This window comes from Antechinus flavipes, chromosome 4, assembly GCF_016432865.1.
Source record: "Antechinus flavipes isolate AdamAnt ecotype Samford, QLD, Australia chromosome 4, AdamAnt_v2, whole genome shotgun sequence".
In the NCBI taxonomy this organism is placed as follows: Eukaryota; Metazoa; Chordata; class Mammalia; order Dasyuromorphia; family Dasyuridae; genus Antechinus; species Antechinus flavipes.
In genome coordinates, this window is record NC_067401.1 from 444,615,990 (window position 1) to 444,637,748 (window position 21,759).

Consider the following 21,759-nt stretch of genomic DNA (forward strand, 5'->3'; position numbering starts at 1 on the left):
TGGCAGAAGATGTCTTTTGGAAGAGAGATTTCTTGTGGAGGTTTTCTTTCAAAAAGAAGCAACTTTCTTGTCTTTCTATTAACTGATAAACATGGAAAATTCCTGCCATTCATCCCTCTTGATTTTTTTTTTCCCTTCTTTTCCCTAGCACTCCAAATCAAACCATCTAGCTAGCATTTGCTGTATATTTTAGAGTAGCTTCCAATGAGGATATATCTCTTTCCACTTGGAATTAGATAAGGACCCACTATAGAGGAGCAGATAGGTGACAAAGTAGATAGAGCTTCATATCAGGATCCAGGAAGACCTGAGTTCAAATTTAGCCTTAGACACTTAAGATCCATGAGCAAATCACTTACCTAGTCTGACTCAATTTCCTCAATTGTAAAATGAGCCACAAAAGGAAATGGCAAACCATTTCAAAGTATTTTTGCCAACGACAACCCCTCTAGGATAGGCAGATCAACAAGTATTTATTAAATTCTAGGCAATTTGGAATAGGATGATGAAATGGAAAAGAATTTGTCCTCAAAAAGTTTGTGCTCTCCTGGTCCTGATTTTAGCTTAGAGCAAGAGATGGGAACATTCTTCTGCTCTTTCTTTTAATTCCAGTCTAACTGACTTTTATCTTATAAGAAATTCTTCCAATTTTCTCAAAAGATAGCGTCTCCCTTTTCTTTTCATTCAAGTGCTTGTCTCTGGTGTCTGGAAATCTCAAGAGAGAATTCCTTTTCTCATAATAAATAATGGTAGTGTTTGATTTAATGGGATTTTTTTGAGTGGTTGGACTGGGTGGGATTTTCAGTGAGTCCTGGTGATTTTACATTTGTGGGGTATAATCCAATATGGAAACTTCCCCTCGCAATGCAGATCAGCAATTGGGAAGTTATAGTTTTAGGAAGTTGCCCAGGGGCAGTAAGAAGTTAAGTGAGTTTTCCAGAGTTATACAGTCACTATGTCTAGAACTTTTCTGCTGTCACAACTGGCCCTCTATGTCCACTAAACATGAGATTTTTTTGAATGAATAACAATAACAATAATAATGGTGTTGTTGATGATGATGATATCTACAATATCTTCAAAAGGATCAAGGTTACAGTGATGATAACTATCTTCACGGAATGAAAAGCTTTCAAAAGATGCAGCATAAAGGCCTATTAAGAAGAAATTAAAACTATGTAAGAAAAGAATGAGGTGTAAATTATCCCTGCTGTTTCATTTGCTAGTAAGTTGTCAGGACCTTTTAAACATTTTCTTTGTGTTTGTAAGAAACAGGAATTCATGAAACTTCCTTCTCTTTGAAAGCAAAACTCAGGAACTATTCCCAAAATGCTACAAAAGATGGGCTTACCTTCCAAAGCTTTTGTTCACTTACAGAAAACAGTCATTTTATTCATTTATACTGTAGTTTGAAGAACAAGCTGAATTAACAAGCATTTATTAGGCATTAACTATGTGTCAGGCAATGTACTAAAGGCCTAGGGATACAAAGAAAGGCAAGCCCCCTTCATACACACACACATACCAAGGAAACCCTACAAGCTAGCTCACAGTCTGTGTGGGAGTCAACATGAAAATAAAAATTTTCAAATGATATACACAGGATAAATTGGGAATAATTGCAAAGGGAAAGAAGAAAAATCAGGAAGATCTGTAAAAATTTGGAATGTAAGCTAAAATGTGAAGGAACATTAAATATACAAGAAAAATAGCAGGATAGTGACTTGTCCTTCCATCAAAAAAATGAGAATTTGATAATAACAATACAATAATTTTAAAACAATCTGTTTTTATAAATCTTTTTTATAAGAAAAATTGTATTTTTCTTAACTCTTTTACTTTATCTTTCCCATTCTTTTTTTCTTTGAAGTTCCCAATCCAAAAGATTTTAGCTCTTTTTCAGGCTAGGACAGCCAGTTCCTCACACCAGTGTTTAAGACATCAATGGAAAGCACTTAGTCTCACTGCCCATAATTTGCAATTAACAAACATCAGCCCAGTGACTCGCATTGCATGCTGGGCACTGTAGTCCTAGTCTGTAGTCTAAACCTTGTCTGCGCGATAACAACCAATCAGAAATCTCCTCTGGAAGGCCTCATCACTGAGTGGCCAAGGAGTGATACCAGTGGGACACGCCCCTATCTTCTTAGCAACTAATGCGTCCTAGCAACGACCGGAGGCTGACTGTTTGGGGCGTGTCTACCCAAAGAGTTTTCTCCAAGGAGTTCACAAGACTTCTTTTCTCTCAATTGTAGTAACTCAGGTAAGGGAATCTTCATGGGAGGAAGGGAGAGCCTAAAAAACTTAAAACAAAACAAAACATAACAATAATAATTAAGGGATAATTTAAAGAAACAATATAATTTTTACAAGGGCTTTAAAGTTCCCAGTGCATTTTTCTCCCAGTATCCAACTAAGTCAAGAATGTAACTTAATTATTACAAAGTTACAGTTATTAATATTATCTAGATGATGGAGTGATCAAATGCTAAGGTGGGGTTAGAAAGATCTTTTGTTACATTTATTTGTTGTGTGATCCTGGGCAAGCCATTAACCTCTCTGAACCTCAATTTGTAAAATGGAGATAATCTGTAACACTTTACAGGATTAGAAGAGATAGTGTATATAAAGTTTAAAAATGTATTTTTATGTTTACTATGCCCATTTAAAGGCATTCATACCAATATTTATTTTTGTTTTTAAAATTAAATAATTGGACACTCTCAACACATAATTGTCCAATCAACCGCATTTCATTTCTTGAGAAGTTGTTTTTCCATTGTTCACAGAAAGAAGGGATGTGTGCTTTAACTAACTTAGCATTGATTAATAATAACATTCTACATTTATGTAGAACTTTGTGGTTATACCTTTTCTTCATTATGAGGTTTTTGCAAGGTAAATCCTGTAAAAACTGTTTCCTCTATTTTACAGATGAGGGAACTGAGACTCAAAAGTCTTTCTGTGCTCCATTTCTCAGAAATGTCAGAACTGGAACCTGGAAATGGGGTTGTCTGAATCCAGATCCCAGAACTCTTTCCAGCACATGCTTTTAATATGCCCGATAATAGGATGAAATAGTGGGCAGGGTAGAGGAATAGCAACCTGAGTTCAAATCCTGTCTTAGATACTAATTCAGTGACATTAGGCCATTCATTAACCGCTTTCTAACTTCTCTTTTGTAAAAAGGGTATAATGATGATGATGATGATGATGATGATGATGATGATGATGATGATGATGATAATGATTATAACAGAGCACAGAATTTTTGTGGAGATCAAATGAAATGACCTATGTAAAGTAAGTCAGGGAGACCTAAGTTCAAATTCAACCTCAAACACAAGCAACATGATTCTGGGCAAGTCATTCTCTCTGCCTCAGTTTCTTCATCTGTAAAATGAACTGGAGAAGGTAATGGCCAACCACTCCAGTATTTTTGCAAGAAAACCCCAAATGGGGTCATGAAAAGTTGGACAGGACTGAATAACAACAACAAATAGTACAGATGCATCAAGGAAGTCTGAGACCTGAGAAAAGGCCATTGGGTTTGATGAGAAGGATACCTTTGATAAATATTTGAGACATGAATAATGTATATTAGAAACACAGACAGTGTAAATTTCACATCTTCCAGGAAATAGTTCCCTGGGATCTCTGTATTTATATAGAATCAAACTCAAAGTCTTTTGATTTTTGTTCTGCATCCATGAATTCTGTGTATATGGTTTAAAAAAAAGGAAAATATTAGCAGAACAGAATGAAAAGCCTCTAGCCCCCTGCCCAGTCTTGAGCCAGTTTTCTTCTTATCAAAAAAAATACCTGAATAATTGAGGTGAGAGCACAGCCTCTGGTGGAATTAGTTGATTGATCCCCTTAGTTACCAATTAGCTGCTGCTAGCTCAGGGGCAAGAGTGAGCAGGTTTTGTTCTTTTTTTTTTTGGTTGCACCAATTTATTAAAAATAAAAATGTATAATGTACCTGATGATAAGCCACGTGAAACCATACAAAGACTGACCAGCTACATAAGGCTTTCAACAGTATGTCAAGATCTTGTCTTTTTAATGGATTACCTCTAAAAAAGAACATCCTTACCAAAAAAACTACTGGATATCACCTTAAATGTGGCTCTATTTAATGCATTAGAAAACATCTTAATGCATTTCTGTATTCTTAATTCCAGTGTTTTTCCTCATTTAATACTATACAAGATATACAAAATACATTTGTATATGTATTTTTGTACATTATCTATTAAATTTTAAGCTCCTTGAGGGGAAGGGATGAATTTTGCCCTTTTTTTTTTGTATCCCCAGTGTTTAGCACAGTGCTTGGCGTGTAGCAGGTTCTTAATAAATGCTTATGATAAATTAATTTATGATCAATTAATTAGTTAATCATGTTTATGATTAATTGATTAATTTTGATTTTTATCCTTAACTCTCTTGCTCAAAAGCCTACTATGACTCTTCATTATATATTGCATCAATTAATCTTGCCTTATTCAGAGAATGTAAGCTCCTTAGTGAGGAAGCATTTTTCATTCTTTATACTGGTACCACTAGTGCTTAGAATAGAGCTTGGTCTATAACTGTCACTTAATAAGTACTTTCTGGTTGATTGACCTAGTGGAATACTTGGTATTAATCTCTCTTTTTAACTTGTCCTATTCTGTTTTGTATTATTGATATATTCAGTTCCTTGAATCCTGGATTTCCCAGTCTGGTACAATCCTGGGGGCAGTATCCAGAATATCAGTTTCACTTGTTCAATATGGCCCCACTCAGAGTTTATTTGTGAAAAATTTCTGAATATAATTTGTATTTAGATCTCCACATATATAAGTAATAGGGACTTCAATCTCCATATGAGCACTTAAGTAATAATAATAGTTAATAATTATATAATATTTCCCTTGTTCCAGGTCTCATGTTAAGCAATTACATATATATTTTATTCTCACAATAACTCTAGGAAGTAAGAGTTATTATATTATTATCTCCATTTTATAGAAGGGTTAACTGAGGTAGAAAGCATTAAATGATTTACATAACTAGCATCTGAGCTGCAATTGAATTTAAATTTTCCTGACTCTAGGTCCAGTTTTTGTCCACTGTATCACTTAGTTTCCCCAATATATATAATGGGTACAAAACAGTCTTTTTTGCATCCCCATATAAAATGAAGAGAATGTAAGTTGTCTATGGGAGTTCATAAATGAATGTTAGGAAAAAACTCTCAAAGGACTCATAGCAGTATATATATTTTTTATTTTATATATATGTATATGTATATAAATATATGTATCTGTATATATATGTAACATGTATGTGTTTATATATTTATGTATAGATGTGCAACAATATATATTTTATATATTTCTTCTACCTTTCTAGTGAATCCTATTTTCCCTTAGGAATCTAGTAGGCTCCTACTTCATATTAACACACTGTGGTTTGTTTTCCTTGGAAGGGAACCAAAGGAAGCTCCCCAAATTTATACTGCCACCTTGGGAATTTGACTTTCCTGAAAGGAAAGGGTTGTTTGATGGCACTTCCCACTGTCCACTGGATCTGTACCATCCAAATAATTCACGAGAGTAACAGAAGGCAAGATCCAGATCCCTTACCACCCCATGTCATGGCTTTAGTCCTTCACAAATGCTCTTTCCAAATCCAGGAGACAGACAGGTCTCTCTCTAAAAGACACACTATTTAGGATTTTCCCTTTCTTTTGAAAGAATAGAACCCACTTCTGAAATTTGGAATTATTCATGAGATAAACCCAAACCTCCTTCTTTCGACAACCAGACCCATCATCTGATCTTTTCCCCTCCCACTTGTGACTGTTAGCATGGAAAATAAACTTGGAGTCAGACTTCAAAGACATTTCTTGGGAAGCTATTATAGTAAGCCAGGCCAGAGATGGCCTATGTGACATAGAGAATGGGTAGAGGTAGAATTGGGAATATTTGGCAACTGATTGAATAGGTGAATGAGTGAGAGGAAAGGGTCAAGAGTGATAGTGTCTGGAAACATGGCAACATCCTTAATAAAAAGAAGAACATTTCTTTGGTAAAGAAGTGAAATTTTATTCTCATTCAGTTTTGCAACTCTTAGAATTCAGGTAGGAATAGAGGGAAAAGTTGATTTCTTAGCTAGAGAAGTAGGCTAAGTGAGATGATAACCAGCATTCTCAGCTTTTGCCATGATAATTTCATTAATCATAAACTCAGGAGAAACAACCTCAAATAACTAAAATGCGTGACATGTATAAAAACTTTCTAATTTATTTTCAGCAAATCCATCTATAATTCCTGGAGAGTTATCTTATATATGGAATGTATTTTCAAGTGACCAATGCCAATTGAAAAATTGGATGGAAAATGAAGTTTTGAATAAATAAGCACTGCGGTTGAAACTCTGCTAGTAAGCATTAAGAACGGGTCATTTTCATTTTTCTCTATGCAGGTGCTGCAGTAAACTCGATAATCTCTCTAAAATACAAATGTGTCCTAAAGTGACCCAGTCTGCTGCCAAATAAGTCATTTTTCACAGTGGGTTAGACAACATGCATCACACTGTATTCATTTAATGAACTTTCTTCATTTATGGCTCCTAGCAACTTAGAGGCTCTGCCTGTTAATTAAGAATGCTCATGACCTTTAAAGCTAACGGTACAAACTGTGCTTCCTTTTCCCTTGGTGCCTGGTCAATAATTTTGACACAGAAAGCTGATTAATATTTGTAAATGAGAAAAGTCTATAGTGTTCCTGAAGCTGTTCACCCTTAATTCATTTCCAATGTCCTAGGATGTATTATTGGAAAACTGGCTTCCTTTGCTTCCAAAACCTGTAAACAGAATTAAATTGCCGTCAGGTAGGGGTCCTTAACCTGGGGTCCGGTAACTTGTTTTTTGAAAAATATTGCGATAACTATATTTTATATAATTGGTTTCCTTTGTAATTCTATGTATTTTATCTGACATATGGTGAGCTTCCTCTGACTGGCTGTCTCTCAGCCAGGACTGCTGCATCTACCCCTAAAGAATCTAGGTCCTCTGAAGATCTCTGAAGGGTCTCTAGTGCCATTAGCTTAAGCCCTTTCTAGCTCCCACCCATTGTTAGGGGTCAGTGACTATAATCCAGTTCTCTTTAACTTAACTTAACACTGAGTAATTTTTACAAAGGGATATTTAATTCCAAGATATAGAAAGAAAAAAGTACAAACATTTCTCCCAGTGCTTTGGGGACCATTCTTCCCTAAAGCATCTCAGGACATGGCTGTCCATGTAATTGAAGTCCATCTCACCAAGATCATGACTCAAGGCTGTTGCACAGGTCCTTGTCTGAGCTACCACTGGATTGGGGTCTGAAGGTCACTCCTGGCTCCTCAGGGCTTTGATATTTGAACTGACTAAAACCAAAGTGAAACATTGAGCAGGCACTTTGGAACTCCCAAGCTCTACCAGGAGGGAAGTAGTCATCAAATTCCATCAAGAGCAATCAGGCAAAGAAAAAGTAGCTGAAGAAGACAATCTTTATGGAGGGAAAGAGACCTACATGTGCAAAACTGTTTGTGGCAGTCCCTTTTGTAGTAGCTAAAAACTGGAAAATGGATAGGTGCCCATTAGTTGGAGAATGGCTGAATGAATTATGGTATATGAATGTTATGAAATATTATTGTTCTGTAAGAAACAACCAGCAGGATGAATGCAGAGAGGCTTAGAGAGACTTACATGAACTGATGCTCAGTGAAATGAGAAGAACCAGGAGAACATTGTACATGATAACAAGATTATGTGATGATCAATTCTGATAGACGTGACTCTTTTCAACAATGAGATGATTGAGGTCAGTTCCAATGATGTGATGAATAGAGTCATCTATGCCCAGAGAGAGGACTTTGGGAACTGAGTGTGGATCACAACATTGCATTCTCTTTGTTGTTGTTTGCTTGTATTTTTTTCTCATTTTTTTTTCCTTTTGGAGCTGATTATTCTTGTGCAGCAAGATAAACGTGGGAAAATGTATAGAAGAATTGCACATATTTAACATATATTGGATCATTTGCCAACTGAGGGTGGGAAGGAAGGGAAAAATTAGAACACAGGGTTTTGTACGGGTGAATGTCAAAAATTATCCATATATATGTTTTGAAAATAAGAAGCTATCATTAAAAAAATCAATTAAAAAAATCAAAAGAAGATGATAACCTTTATTAAGAACATGGGGAGCCTCAGAGGCTATAGCCCCTGCATCATGTGGTCAGCCAGCAGGAACCAACTATGGAATGTCCATGTATGCTTCATTGAATCTCCTCATTCTATGTCATCCCAATTCCCAGCAGAAGGATGTCGGATCCCCAGAGAGTCTGGCAATTCAGGGCAATTCAGTCCAGTCCAATTCAGTTCAATCTGACATTCATGTATTAGGGGCCTCCTACGCTCAGGAGATTGTGCTAATTGCTAGAAATTTGAATGCAAAAAAAAATTTCTACTTTGATGAAGCTTATACTCTATAGAATACAATGGCATGAGTATCTCCTTAGTCTTGGATTCCATGTCTTTTAAAATGTAATCTAATATCATATTAGCTTTTTTTAACTTCCATATTTCATTGCTGATTCAGCTTGATTTTGTATTTCATTAAAGCCACTAGATATTTTTCAAATGAATGGCTACCTCACCATGTCTACTCTTCATATTTTATTTTGGAAACTGATTTTTCTTATCCTAAGACAAAGCTCTTAGGGTCTGTTTGCTTAAAGGAAGAGAAAATGTCTGAACTTGTGATTTCATCTGTTTAGGGAACTCCTCTTGAGGAAGTACCCTCCACTGCTGGGATGCTTCCCAAAAGTCCCATCCATCAGAATTTGAACTTCTTCCAGTAGAATTAAGTTCCTTAAAGATCAAGATTGTAAATCCAGTGCCTAGAATACTGCTTGGAACATAGTAGGCATTTAAAAATGCTTGTTGGTTGATTGATCAATTGATTTCTAATTTCAGGGGCAGCCTCTTATGTTCTATGCCATTTCATTTATTTACTTTTAGAAAGCATATTATTTATTTGAATCATGAAAATTATATTTCATTGTTATGGATTTGTCAAAATCTTTTAAAATCCTGATTCTGCCAGCTAAAGTATTAACAATCCTTCCTACCTTTGTGTCATCTGTAAAATTGATAAACATGTTGTCTCTGCCTTCATCCAAGTCATTAATAAATTTACTAAAATAGCATAGGGCCAAGTAAGTACATTTCCTTGTTTGCTACACTGGAAATATCCTTCCAAATGGACAAACCATTAAAACCATTAACAGCAACAGTCATTCAGTTCATTTCGGAATCATTTATTTGGACAATCATTGCACATTTGTCCATATTGTCCATAAAAGAAGCATTGATAAACTTTGCCTAAAATTTGCTAAAATCTCAGTAAGCTTTACCTACAGCATTCTCTTGATCTACAAGTTTGGTAATCTTGTTAAAATAGAAACAAGATTAGTCACTACAATTTTTTTTTGTAAAAATAATCTGCAAACCTACTAAAAGTTCAAAAAAGGAACATGCTGACCATGCTATCATAAATGACCATGTTTTTAAATCATGAAATTGACTGAAAGGTTTATCTTAAAGTTTAATACAGTATCCCCCTTACATGCTTATTGTTTGCTGATTATAAAAAGCATCTGATTCATTGGAGTAAAATGCCTTGTCGAAAGTTCTTCTCTGACAAAGTGTTTTTGATGTTTATGTTGATAACCTACAAGATGCTTTAAAATAGATAACATTTAATAATATGCTATGTAATATATCACTTGTAATTTGACATAAGATACATAATAGTAGATACAACTTTGATTAATAATCCTCTGATTGTAAAAATGAAGGAAAAGATAAAATAGGAAGACATTTGTCAAAGGTGTTTATGTCTTTCTCTTCTTTCACTGTCAAACTCTTAGAACAAATTATTATTTCCCCCTTCTATCATTTTAGCCAATCTGATAGGTGTGAGATGGTATCACAAAATTGTTTTAATGTGCTATGCTCTAATCAAAAATGATTTAGAGCATTTTTATATGCCTATGTATAACTTTAATTTCTTCTTTGAAAAATTTCCTGTTTATATCCTTTGACCATTTATCAACTGGGAATGATTCATATTCTTATAAATTTGACAAAATTCTCTACATATTTTAGTTATGTGGTTTTTATCTGAAAAATTGACTATAGAGGGTTTTTTTCTTTTAATCTCAGGTACATTGTTTTTATTTGTCCAAAACATTTTAATTTAATGTAATCAAAATTATCCATTTTACATCTCATAATGCTTTCTATCTTTTCATAAATTTTGCTATCTCTAAGTCTTATAAATAATGTGTTTTATGTTCTTCTAATTTACTCATAATATCTCTCTTTATATTTAGGTTATGTATTCATTTTGACGTCATCTTGGTAAATGGTATTATCAAGTTATACCCAATTTCTGCCAGAGTGTTTTCCAGTTTTCCCAACAATTTTTGCCAAATAGTGAATTCTTATCCCCAAAGCTTAAATTTTTACATTTGTTAAACACAAAAGTTTCTGTTTTGCTGATCCGCCTTTGTTTCTCAGCCAATACCAGATAATTTTGATAATTAGTGCCTTATGATATAGTTTAAGATCTGATACTATGAAATCTTTACATTTTTTCATTAATTCCTTTGATAGTTTAAACCTTTTGTTCTTCCAAGTGAATTTTGTTATTTTTTCTAGCTCAATAAAATAATTTTTGGTAATTTTAATTGGAATGACATTGAATGATCAGTTTAGGAAATACTGTCATTTTTATTATAACTGGCTTTGCCCATCCATTAAAAATGAACATTTCTCCAATTATTTATTATTTGTATACAAGTATTTTATAATTATGTTCATGAAAGTCTTGGATTTTTCTTACTGAGTATATTCTCGGGTATTTTGTGCTGTATACTATTATTTTAAATGGGTTATCTCTTCTGATCATTTTTGGTAGGGTTTTGTTGATAATACAAAGAAATGCTGATGATTTATGTGGGTTTATTTTATATCTTGCTCCTTTGCTAAAATTATTGTTTCAATCAGTTTTTGATTTGAATTTCTAGAATTTTCCAAGTATATCATAATATTGTTTGCAAAAAGAGTTTTATTAACTCATTCCCCATTCTGATTCCTTAAGTTCCTCTTTTATCTTTTAGTGCTAATCCTAGTATTTCTATACAATACGAATTGGTGATAATGGGTATTTTTGTTTCAATCCTGAGCTTATTGGAAAAGCTTCTAGCTTATCCCCAATACAAATAATACTTGCTGATTGTTTTAGGTAGATACTTCTTATCATTTTTAGGGAAAATCCACTTATACCTATGTTTTCAAGTGTTTTTAATAAGAATGAGTGCTGCATTTTGTCCAAAGCTTTTTTTTTTGGCAAGTATTGAAATAATCTTATGATTTCTGCTACTTTTTATTTATATAATTAATCATATCAATAAATTTTTTTAAATTTTAAAACATTACTGGCATAAATCTCACTTGATCACAATGTATAGTTTTTGATATATTGTTGTAGTCTTCTAGCTAATCTTATTTAGGATTTTTGCACCTATATTCATTAGTGAAATTTGTATATAATTTTCTTTCTCTGTTTTTGCTCTGATTTAGGTATCTGCACTATATTTATTTCATAAAAGGAGTTTGGTGTAGGACTTCTTATTTGCTTGTTATTCCAAATTATCTAATTCTGCAATTTGTAGGCCTTTAAATGTCTGATAGAATTCACTTGTAAATTCATCTGGTCCTGTTACTTTTTTTCTTATGAAGTTAATTTATAGCTTGTTCACTTTCTTTTAGATTTCTTTAGCTATTTTATTTCCTCGCCTGTTAATCTAAGCCTTTTATATTTTTGTAATTATTCATCTTATTTAGTTAAATTGTTAAATTTATTGGCATATAATTGAGCAAAGTAACTCCAATTAAATTTTTTAATTGTATTTTCATTAGTTGTATATTTATCCTTTTAATTTTTGATAGTAGTAATCTGTTTTTCTTCTCTTTGTTTTTTAGTCATATTAACTAACCAATGGTTTATCTATTTTATTTTTTTCCATTGACCCAGCTCCTAATTTTTTTTTTATTAATTCAATGGTTTCTTACATTCAATCTTATTAATCTTACCTATATGTTTTAGGATTTCCAACTTGGTGTTTGATTGGAAATTTTTGTTGTTATTTTGCTAGTTTTTTTAAAATTGCATATCCAATTAATTGGTCTCCTCTTTATTTTAGTGATACATGAATTTAGAGATACATTTTTTTTCTCTGATTACCACTGCATCCTTTAGGTTTTGGTATATTGTCTCATTATTATCATTCTTCTTTAATAAGATTTTTTTAATTATTTCTATGACTTGTTCTTTAACCCACTCATTCTTTAAGATTAGGCTACTTAGTCTCCAATTAATTTTAAATCTATATTTCTATGTTCCTTTATTAAATATTATTATATTATACCTTATATATTATATATATTAGCATAATATATTATACCTGAAAAGAATACATTTAAAATGTCTATTTTTCTATAATCAAGTGTAAAGTTTTTTTCCATTATACTTATCAAATTTTATTTAGTCATTCTCAAGTTGATAAGCATCTTCTTAGTTTCCAATTTGGGATTGCTTCAAAAAGAATACTATAAATATTATTGTACATACAAGTCCTTTTCTTCTGAATTTATTTATGTTATAGGCCTAATAGTTGTATGTCTATGTGTATACAGTTTAGTAACTTTTAGGACATCATTCCAAATTGCTTTCCAGACTTCCTAGACCAATTCAAAGCTCTACCAACATTGCATATGTGAGTATGAGGCAGTGCCTCAAAAGTAAAGTTAATTACCTTCCTCTTTTGTAACATTTTCCAATCTCCTAGGTGTGAGGTAGAATCTCAAAACTGTTCTAATTTACACTTCTTTCATTATTAGTTATTTTGAGCACTTTTTAATATGACTGTTGATAGCTTGGATTTCTTCCTATTAAAACTTCCTGTTCATATCCTTTGAACATTTATCTACCGGAAAATGCTACTTTTGTAGACGATGTGGCCAGCAACACCAGTCTTCCAATTACCTAGGTTTCCAAACTTAGAATCATCTCCTAATTATTCCCTTTTCCTTACTTTACTATCAAACTAGGTGCAAAGTCTTTTCATTTCCACTTCCAAAATATCTCTTACCTTCTTCCTCTCTTCTCCATTCCCAAGGGTACTAGCCTGATTCAGGCTCTCTCATATACCATACCAATAAACCTTCTAAATTGTACTCCACGTCTATATTCTTTACTCTTTTCCATCCATTCTTTATTCAATTGTCAAAGTGGTTTTCTAAAGAGCATGTCTGATAATGTCACTCACTTTCTCCAAAATCTCTTAGGGTTCCCTAGTGACCAAAGATGAAATAAAAATAAACTTCTTACCCTGCATTTAAGTCTTAATTTTAAGAACTGGCCTATTAGCTTTCTTCCAATCTCCTTTCATATCACTAGAATCTATACCCTAAACAGCTCAAACTGCCTATGTTAGTAATGATCAATTAAAGATCAATAAGTAAATTCTTCCCTAGAATCATAACGTAAACTAAGTGAGAAATAGTCATTAATACATAATTTTCACTACTGTCTCTTTAAACTAGGACTTATATATCTAAATATAAAATTTCAAAGAAAAAAGAAACTGTAATAGTTTATGCAATCCACTTAGCACTGGTCCTTCAAGTAGGACCAACCTTAACCTTAACAGATGATTATCTCATTTGTTTTTAAAGAATTCTAGATAAAAAGATGCCACGACAGCCTTGGCTCTTTAATAAGGGAGACCAAACAGAGAAGTAGCATTAATTGTAGACAAAAAAAGGAAGTAGAACCTTGTTCTCAGCACCTTTTTCTGAGTCTTCCCATTTCTTTTTTATGTCCTAACTCTAAAGGTCTACACTGCCCTCCTATTGTTTCAAGGATATTCATTTTTTTTTACCTCTATAAAAGAAAATGTATTATGATCATTTGATGGAACTCAAAAAAATTTTCTTTTTTTTTTTCCAGTTTAATTCTTCTTTCAGAGTAACTCGATATATATAGTGTATTGTACATTGCTTTTCTAAAAATAGTGATATGATTAATCTCAGAAGTATGTGTTTCTTATATTCATGTGATTTATTACTTAATTACTAGGATAGTTGAACTGAGTCAGAATTACTGATTTGAATTTATATCTAACCTAAAGTATTTAGCAACTATGTGTTACATTATGCTTGCTTACAAATTAAATAACTGAGTTTTCCCCCATTAGCCAAATAATTTAGCCATATTGGCCAATTTCATTATTGTAATGATATTTTGTTTTCTATTCAGGAGCAAATTTGGAGCTATTGTCCTCCTTCCCACTCCTAGAATTCTTCCTTTCTCTTCTTTTCACTATTTTCATTCTTAATACATAGCTATAATTATATATATAATATATAGCTAAAACACATTATATTATGTCATTATATTATATTATACATAATTCTATAGCTACTGCTCTCTGACTATTATTTCCTCCATCCACCTCAAACCAAGGGTAGATGGAGAAAAAAGAAAGCATTGTTATAATGTCTCTCCCACAGATTCCTAACTCCGATGCTGTCATGTGCAAGAACTCAGTCAATCAACAATTGTTTTCCCTATCTAATGGTACCCTCAAACTCCCACTGAAGAGGTCACAGAACTATTGTCACAGCAGCCTCACAAAGTTACTTAGTCTTTATTTCTACTTACTGGTTATACTGATTCAGCAAGGGACACTTACAGAGTATTAGAAAATAGCTCTTTGGTTCCATAAAACCAGGATTTACCTACAGAAATACCATTCTTCTAAAGTTATAGAAAGGTATTCATCCATTTGATGATCAATTAATTAACCTGTTAATTAAGTATTAATTACTCAAGTGGGATCTTATCTGCAAGAATGTATTAATTAGTCGCCATGTTTTTCAAGTATTGGATATGATACATCACACTAATGACTCATGGATCTGTAATCCCTACATCAGAATATGGTCTTGGGTCAGGATAGCCATAAAGATTCAGATGCTTTCTGGAGATTTAGTTGAATGTCAAGGTCATGAACTGTGTAAAGCTTTATGGGTTGTTCTGAGAGAATGTTTAATCCTGGAAGGTTTCACATAATTCATAACCTCAGTAGCTAATAGAGTTTTGGGAAAACATTTCAAACTTTATAACTTCTTTGACGTTCATAGACTACCAGCACTGCAGTTAGGAGGATTTGAATTCAAATCTGGTCTCAGACACTTAATACTTATTAGCTGTATGATCCTGGGCAAGTCACTTAATCCCAACTTCCCAGCCCAAAAAAAAAAAAAAAGAATCTAGATTAAAACAAATAATTTTGATGACATGAACTTTAAAAACTTTTGTATAAACAAAACTAATGCAGCCAAAATAAGAAGGAAAAGAGGAGACTGGAAAAATTTATAGTAAACTTGGATTTTTTCAAAATTATTGTTAGAAAGTCATCCCTAGGATGATACATCATGACTATATAGGATTTATACAGGAATGCAAGGCTGGTTCAATATTAAAAAAACTATTAGCATAATTGACTATATCAATAACTAAACTAACAAAACCCACATGATGATCTCAATAGATGCAGAAAAAGCATTTAAAAAATCCAACATCGATTCCTATTGAAAACACTAGAGAGTATACAAATAAATGGACTTTTCCTGAAAATAGTCAGTAGCATCTATTTAAAACCACCAGCAAGCATCATATATAATGGAGATAAACTGGAATCATTCCCAATAAGATGAGGGGTGAAACAAGGTTACCATTATTATTACTATTCAATATTGTATTAGAAATGCTAGCTTTGGCAATAAGAGAAGAAAAAGAGATTAAAGAAATTAGACTAGGTAATGAGGAAACTAAATCATCTTTGCAGATTATATAATGATACACTTAGAGAATTCCAGAGAATCAACTAAAAACTATTAGAAATAATCCACAACTTTAGCAAAATTGCAGGATACAAAATAAATCCACATAAATCATCAGAATTTTTAAACATCACTAATAAATTCCAACAGCAATATTTGGGAATCTTATCTGCCAAGGGAAAGTCAGGAACTATATGAGCAAAACTATAAAACACTCTCCACATAAATAAAGTCAGTTCTAAACAACTGGAAAAATACTAAGTGCTCATGGATGGGTCAAGCGAATATAATAAAGATGACAGTACTCTCTAAACTAATCTATTTATTTAGTGCTATATCAATCAAACACCCAAGAAACTATTTTACTGACTTAGAAAAAATAACAACAAAATTCATCTGGAAGAACAAAAGGTCAAAAATGTCAAGGGAATTAATGAAAAAAAAATGCAAATGAAGATGGCCTAGCTATACCAGATCTAAAACTATATTATAAAGCAATGGTCATCAGAACCATTTGGTACTGGCTAAGAAATAGAATAGTCAATCAGTGGAATAGGTTAAGTTCACAGGACAAAATGGTCAAAATTATTGTTAAAAAAAAATTTTACATGTAATTGGAAAACCTTTTTTTTTCAAAGAATAATCTATAAATGCTCTTTATATATCCCTCAAAAAATTACAATAAAAACTACAAAAATAAGATAATTTGTTTTTTAAACACATACCCACATACAACACATAAAATGAACAAAGCAAAGCAGAGCAAAGATACAATTTTTAAAATATTGTAGGACAGCTAATGTGTCAGTCACAATGTAGATAAAGAACATAAAGAATGCAAGACATCCTAAAGAACATTCTCAAATGGTATAAATAATGTATTTAAAGAATGTTTTAAAAAACTCACTGGTTAAAAATCACAAGACCAAATTTGAAAAGTTTATAGAAATTTAATAATCAGAAAACAAATAAAGCTAGGGCTGAAAAGATTAAAAAGAGATTGGGAAAGTAACATTTTTAATTTAGAGCAAATAATAGAAAACCTGAACAAAATTAATAGAATCAATTGATAATAGATTTATTACAGTGGAAAATAGAATTGCAGGAAATATAAGTGGAAAAACTAAATTAGAAATTTACTGAGTTATTGGAAGTAGAAAACACAAAGAACCTCCTTAGACATGGAGGATAGATTGAGAGTGATTTCAGCATTACTGGCATCATCAGAAATTTCTGAAAACAAATAAATATTAATATACAGATTAGTTGTATCCTCAGAATCCAATAAGGAAAAACTCAAGATTCTATTCTTGAAGGCATATAATAATTAAATCCCAGTACTACCATGACAATGATAAAATTCTGCAAGTTTCAAGAAGAAAGGCTAACAGCAATAAAAATCATGGCAGACTTCTCATGATGGGCAAAACAATGACAGTATAGCAGATTATATCTTTATGTAAAACTGGCTAATTGTACAAAATTCTACTTTATTGTTTCTTCATACAGAAACTGAGATAATGTAAAACAGTTACCACAAGGAATCCAAATTAAGCTGGTTGTACAGAAAGAGAAGTGGTTAATAGACAAAAAGCTTATCTGCTACTGTGGTGCCCACAAAATGTTGACTCAGATGAAAGTCCTCAGTATATTGCAGGGACTTCTTATGTAGGATTTTGAGAATACAACTAACACATAGAAGAGGAAAATTGTATGTATTGTTGTAATGGGCCAGAACTCTGGAGAGTTCTTACAAAAAGTTGTTGACTCAGTGGAATTGATAAGACAATGGTTTTCTAGTTTAGCATGGTGATTAATAATTCTTTAGTTCAGTATGATTGAATTAGTCTTACAACAAATAATAGTTCCCTAGTGATATAATGATTGGCTTATACTCAGTATGATGAATGGATTTAATTGTAATAGAGTATTTAAGAGGTCAGAGTCAGACCTAGAGAAAGATTCGGAGAAGATAGAGAACTGGAGGCTGGAGCTCCTGCATTCCTCCACTGAAACTAAGACCCATTCCTAAGAGCCTCCAGAAAGCTAGCTAGGCCCCAGGCAAGGAGACAGACTGTAATGGAAACAATAAAGACTTTTAGATTTTATCTCTGGCTATTTTTGTTGTGATTACTCTGCTGAAATGAAGGCTGGTCCCAAGACCTCCAGAAACCAAACCAAAACATTACATATTGTGATCTGCATTATTGGAAGGAGGACCTACATCAGTGAGATCGCTGATTCATCAAAGTAGATAGATGGATGGATAGATAGATAGATAGACGGATGTGTATCATATACCCACATACTTATGTCATAAATGTTTTTAAGAAAAAACTGCAAGTGTTGCGGGGTGAGGGGGAAGTAGCTCCAAAAATCACTACCATTAGGGGATGATAGCATCTAATATCATAATTGTTAAATTCAGCAAAAAATTAAGAAATTGCAGAGCTGAATAATGTATTAAAACTAGTACCTATATATTACATATATAAATATAACTAAATGTAAAGACATCATTTTAGAGCACATATTGAATGTACACAAAAAGAATTGTTCGCATATTGAGTCACAAAGAAGATTTAAGCAAATATTGAAAAGCATAGGTTTTATTCACAAGATTTGTGGGTCATTATGCAATAATAATTCAATCTAGCATTAAATAATACTGTTACTATTGATATAGACTCATGTGGAACATTTTTAAAAGATTTATTAAATTATAGAGGAAATTACAAAAATAGCAAACTAAAATATATGACTGCAAATGCATATATAAATGTAAGGAATGCAGCTAAAGTCATATGTAGAGACAAATTTATAGCATGAAGTGCTTATGTCAATAATAAAAAGAAACTCGAGCTGATTTTGTACTTTAAAAATGAAAAACAATAAGCCAACAGAAAGTAGAAACTAAAACCCAGAGATTAAGATAAGAAAAAATAAGAAAACATTTGAAATGATATGACTTTTTTCCAAAAAGCCTAACAAAATCTATAAACCTTGAGAAAAATTTCATTTTTAAGAAAAGAGCAAGGCTAAATAATACAAATTGTTGTTTTCATCATTCCAGTTTTTGATTATTTGTGATCTCATTTGGGGTTTTCTAAGCAGAGATACTTAGTGGTTTGTCATTTCTTTCTCTAACTCATTTTACAGATGAGGAAACTGAGGCAAACAGGGTTAAGTGGCTTGCTCAGGGTCACACAGTTAGTCAGTGTTTCAGCCTGAATTTGAACTCAGAAAGAAGACTCCACACCTGGCACTCCATCTACCAAACTACCTAGTTGCTGAAGTATAGGAAATTAAGGAATTAGAAAAGGGAGATTTCACTGAGCACAAAAAGACTTAAGAGAATTCTCAAATTACTATCCACAGGCCTATTCTAATAAAGACAAATAAATTTAATGGTTATTTACAGAAATATTAAATACCAAAGTTAGCAAAAGATGAAATGGATAATTTCAGTAGAATAGATAATAGTCCATTGATTGGTCTATCGATAAAATCTCAAAAGAAAAAATAAGATTACAAGGACCATTAAAAACTTACTTTACAAAAATGTACCAAATGTATAGGGTTTCTTAAGTACAGTTTGCCAAATTTAAAGAATAAGTCCTATGCACACAGACTGTTTGAAAATACAAAGAAAAGCAATAGGTTACTCAGTTCCCTTGATGAAATAAACATGGTTTTTAATTCTTAAATTGAACAAAGATAAAACTGAGAAAAAATTAAAAACAAAAATGTCACTAATAAATACTTCAAACTTTAATACTTCAACTATTAGTAGTTTTGGTTTATAATTTATTTCTTAGTCTTTGAATTAGAGATGAAGATAATAATGGATCATCCTTAATAAATATTGCTGTATATGTATTAAATAATACATTTGCAAATAGAATAAAGCAGGACATCAAAAATTATTCATCATACCCTAGTAGGATTTATAATAATGATAGTGCAAGGATGGTTTAATAAAAAAAAATCAATATAATAAATCATATCAAAAAGAGTAAAAATAAAGACAATATTAAATCATAAGATGCAGCATCAGCTCCTGAAGGGTTTATTAATAAAATAGAACATTCATTTATGTCAAAAACATTTTAAAACATTTTAATAGAAGGCTCTTTCCTTAATATGAAAAAAATATTCAGAAACAGGAGAATGGTGAAACGTGTTCCTACTAAAAAGAGTATAATAATTGCACCTATTTCACAATGATATTGTGAGTATCAGGTGAGATAATGCATATTTGGCAGGAATTGATGGAAACCCCTGGTGAATTAAATTCCCTCAATCTGCTTGACATAATTACAAATTGTAAGGGTTTATCTTTAGATGAAGAAAATGGAATTGTAAGGGCACTGCCTTTTCAGACTTTCATTACATTTGCATATGAAAGGGTCAGGCAAGGAGAATTAAGGATTGACTTAGGCAATGGCATTGCCCCATTCCCTTTTCTCCACCCATTGATTGAACAGAATAAACAGGAGAGCCGAAGAATTTTTAAAAGGAAGAACTGATCCTTCAAGAATTGAGTTGCAGAGCCTAAATAGCCAGCTCTTAAAAGCTGTTCTGGCTGTGCACCAAGATGGGCTCCTTCCAGTTGAAGGACATGGTAGAGTACAATGGAATAAAGTATTGTCAGTGAGAGATGTCAAGAACCTGGCACCAGGAGCTGGGATCCTTGCTAGGATATTGCAGGCACCTTGGGCACCACAGCTGATATTTCTGCTGGTCCCGTGGAGTGTTCTCTTATTTTCTTTCTCAAAGTGTCTAGTTGTACCCCAGTAGGTGATCAGCTGAGCCCAAGCTGGCAACAGTGGTGACTGCAACCCAGCTGTGAAGACGCAGCATCAGCTCCTGAAGGGTTTATTAAGAAAATAGAACATTCATTTATGTCAAAAACACTTTAAAACATTATAATAGAGACTCCAGAAAGACTTCAAGCCCTGTGTCTCGGCCACTTGAATCTCTTATTGAATATGCTTCTCTACTTGTAAACACTACAGTTGCCCCCTTTTCCTCCAGACATTCTTTTTGTGGGATAATGCGCTCTGGATTTATGGAGACATATATTTTGGGGCTCATCCTTGCTGTATCATTTCAGTAAATGACTTTGCTTGAACTCTCCCCCCCCCCATCCAGATATGAATCTACATCTGTCTGTCTCTCTTTCTCTCTCTCTCCCCTCCTCCTCTCTGTCTCTTGACTTTCCAAGTTGGCTCTAAGTCACAACTATGATGCTCTCCTGGTCCTACTTAATCTTCCCTCTGACATTACCCTAGATTTATTCTGTAGCCATCTTATTTGTATGTTGTTTTTGGTATGGAACTTCTCCATTTTAGACTGTGAGCTGCTTGAGAGTGGGGTTTATATTTTGAGGGATAGGTGGTTTTTCCCTTTCTTTGTATCCCTAGAGCTAAACACAAAACTTGACACTTAATAAATGCCAATAAACTGATTAATTGAATAAAGAAGATTGTTATTCATGTGTGATTTTGGACTAAATTCAGGCTCTGGGATTCTGGGATTTTGTCAAAATACTTCTTATTCATTTTGGTCAAACAAATATAATGGAATTGCCAATAAGGGAGGGGGCAGAGTCTTTATAAAGAATCTACTATATGCCAGGCACTGTACTGAGTGCATTTTTACAAACATTACCACATTTAAGCCTTATAATAAATTTGCAAGGTTAAGTATTATTATTCTCTTCTTTTAATTGAGGAAACTGAGGCAAA

The 21,759-nt window shown here is 32.8% G+C and overlaps 1 protein-coding gene across 1 annotated transcript in view; it reads left to right on the plus strand.

The window, feature by feature from the left end:
- Nucleotides 1-1,852: 1,852 nt before the first annotated feature.
- DNAI3 (dynein axonemal intermediate chain 3) overlaps nucleotides 1,853-21,759 on the plus strand; it is a 116,973-nt gene continuing 97,066 nt past the window's right edge. The window contains exon 1 of the mRNA XM_051999214.1: nucleotides 1,853-2,263. The gene's annotated coding sequence lies outside the window, so the exon portion shown is untranslated. The remainder of the gene's footprint in view (nucleotides 2,264-21,759) is intronic.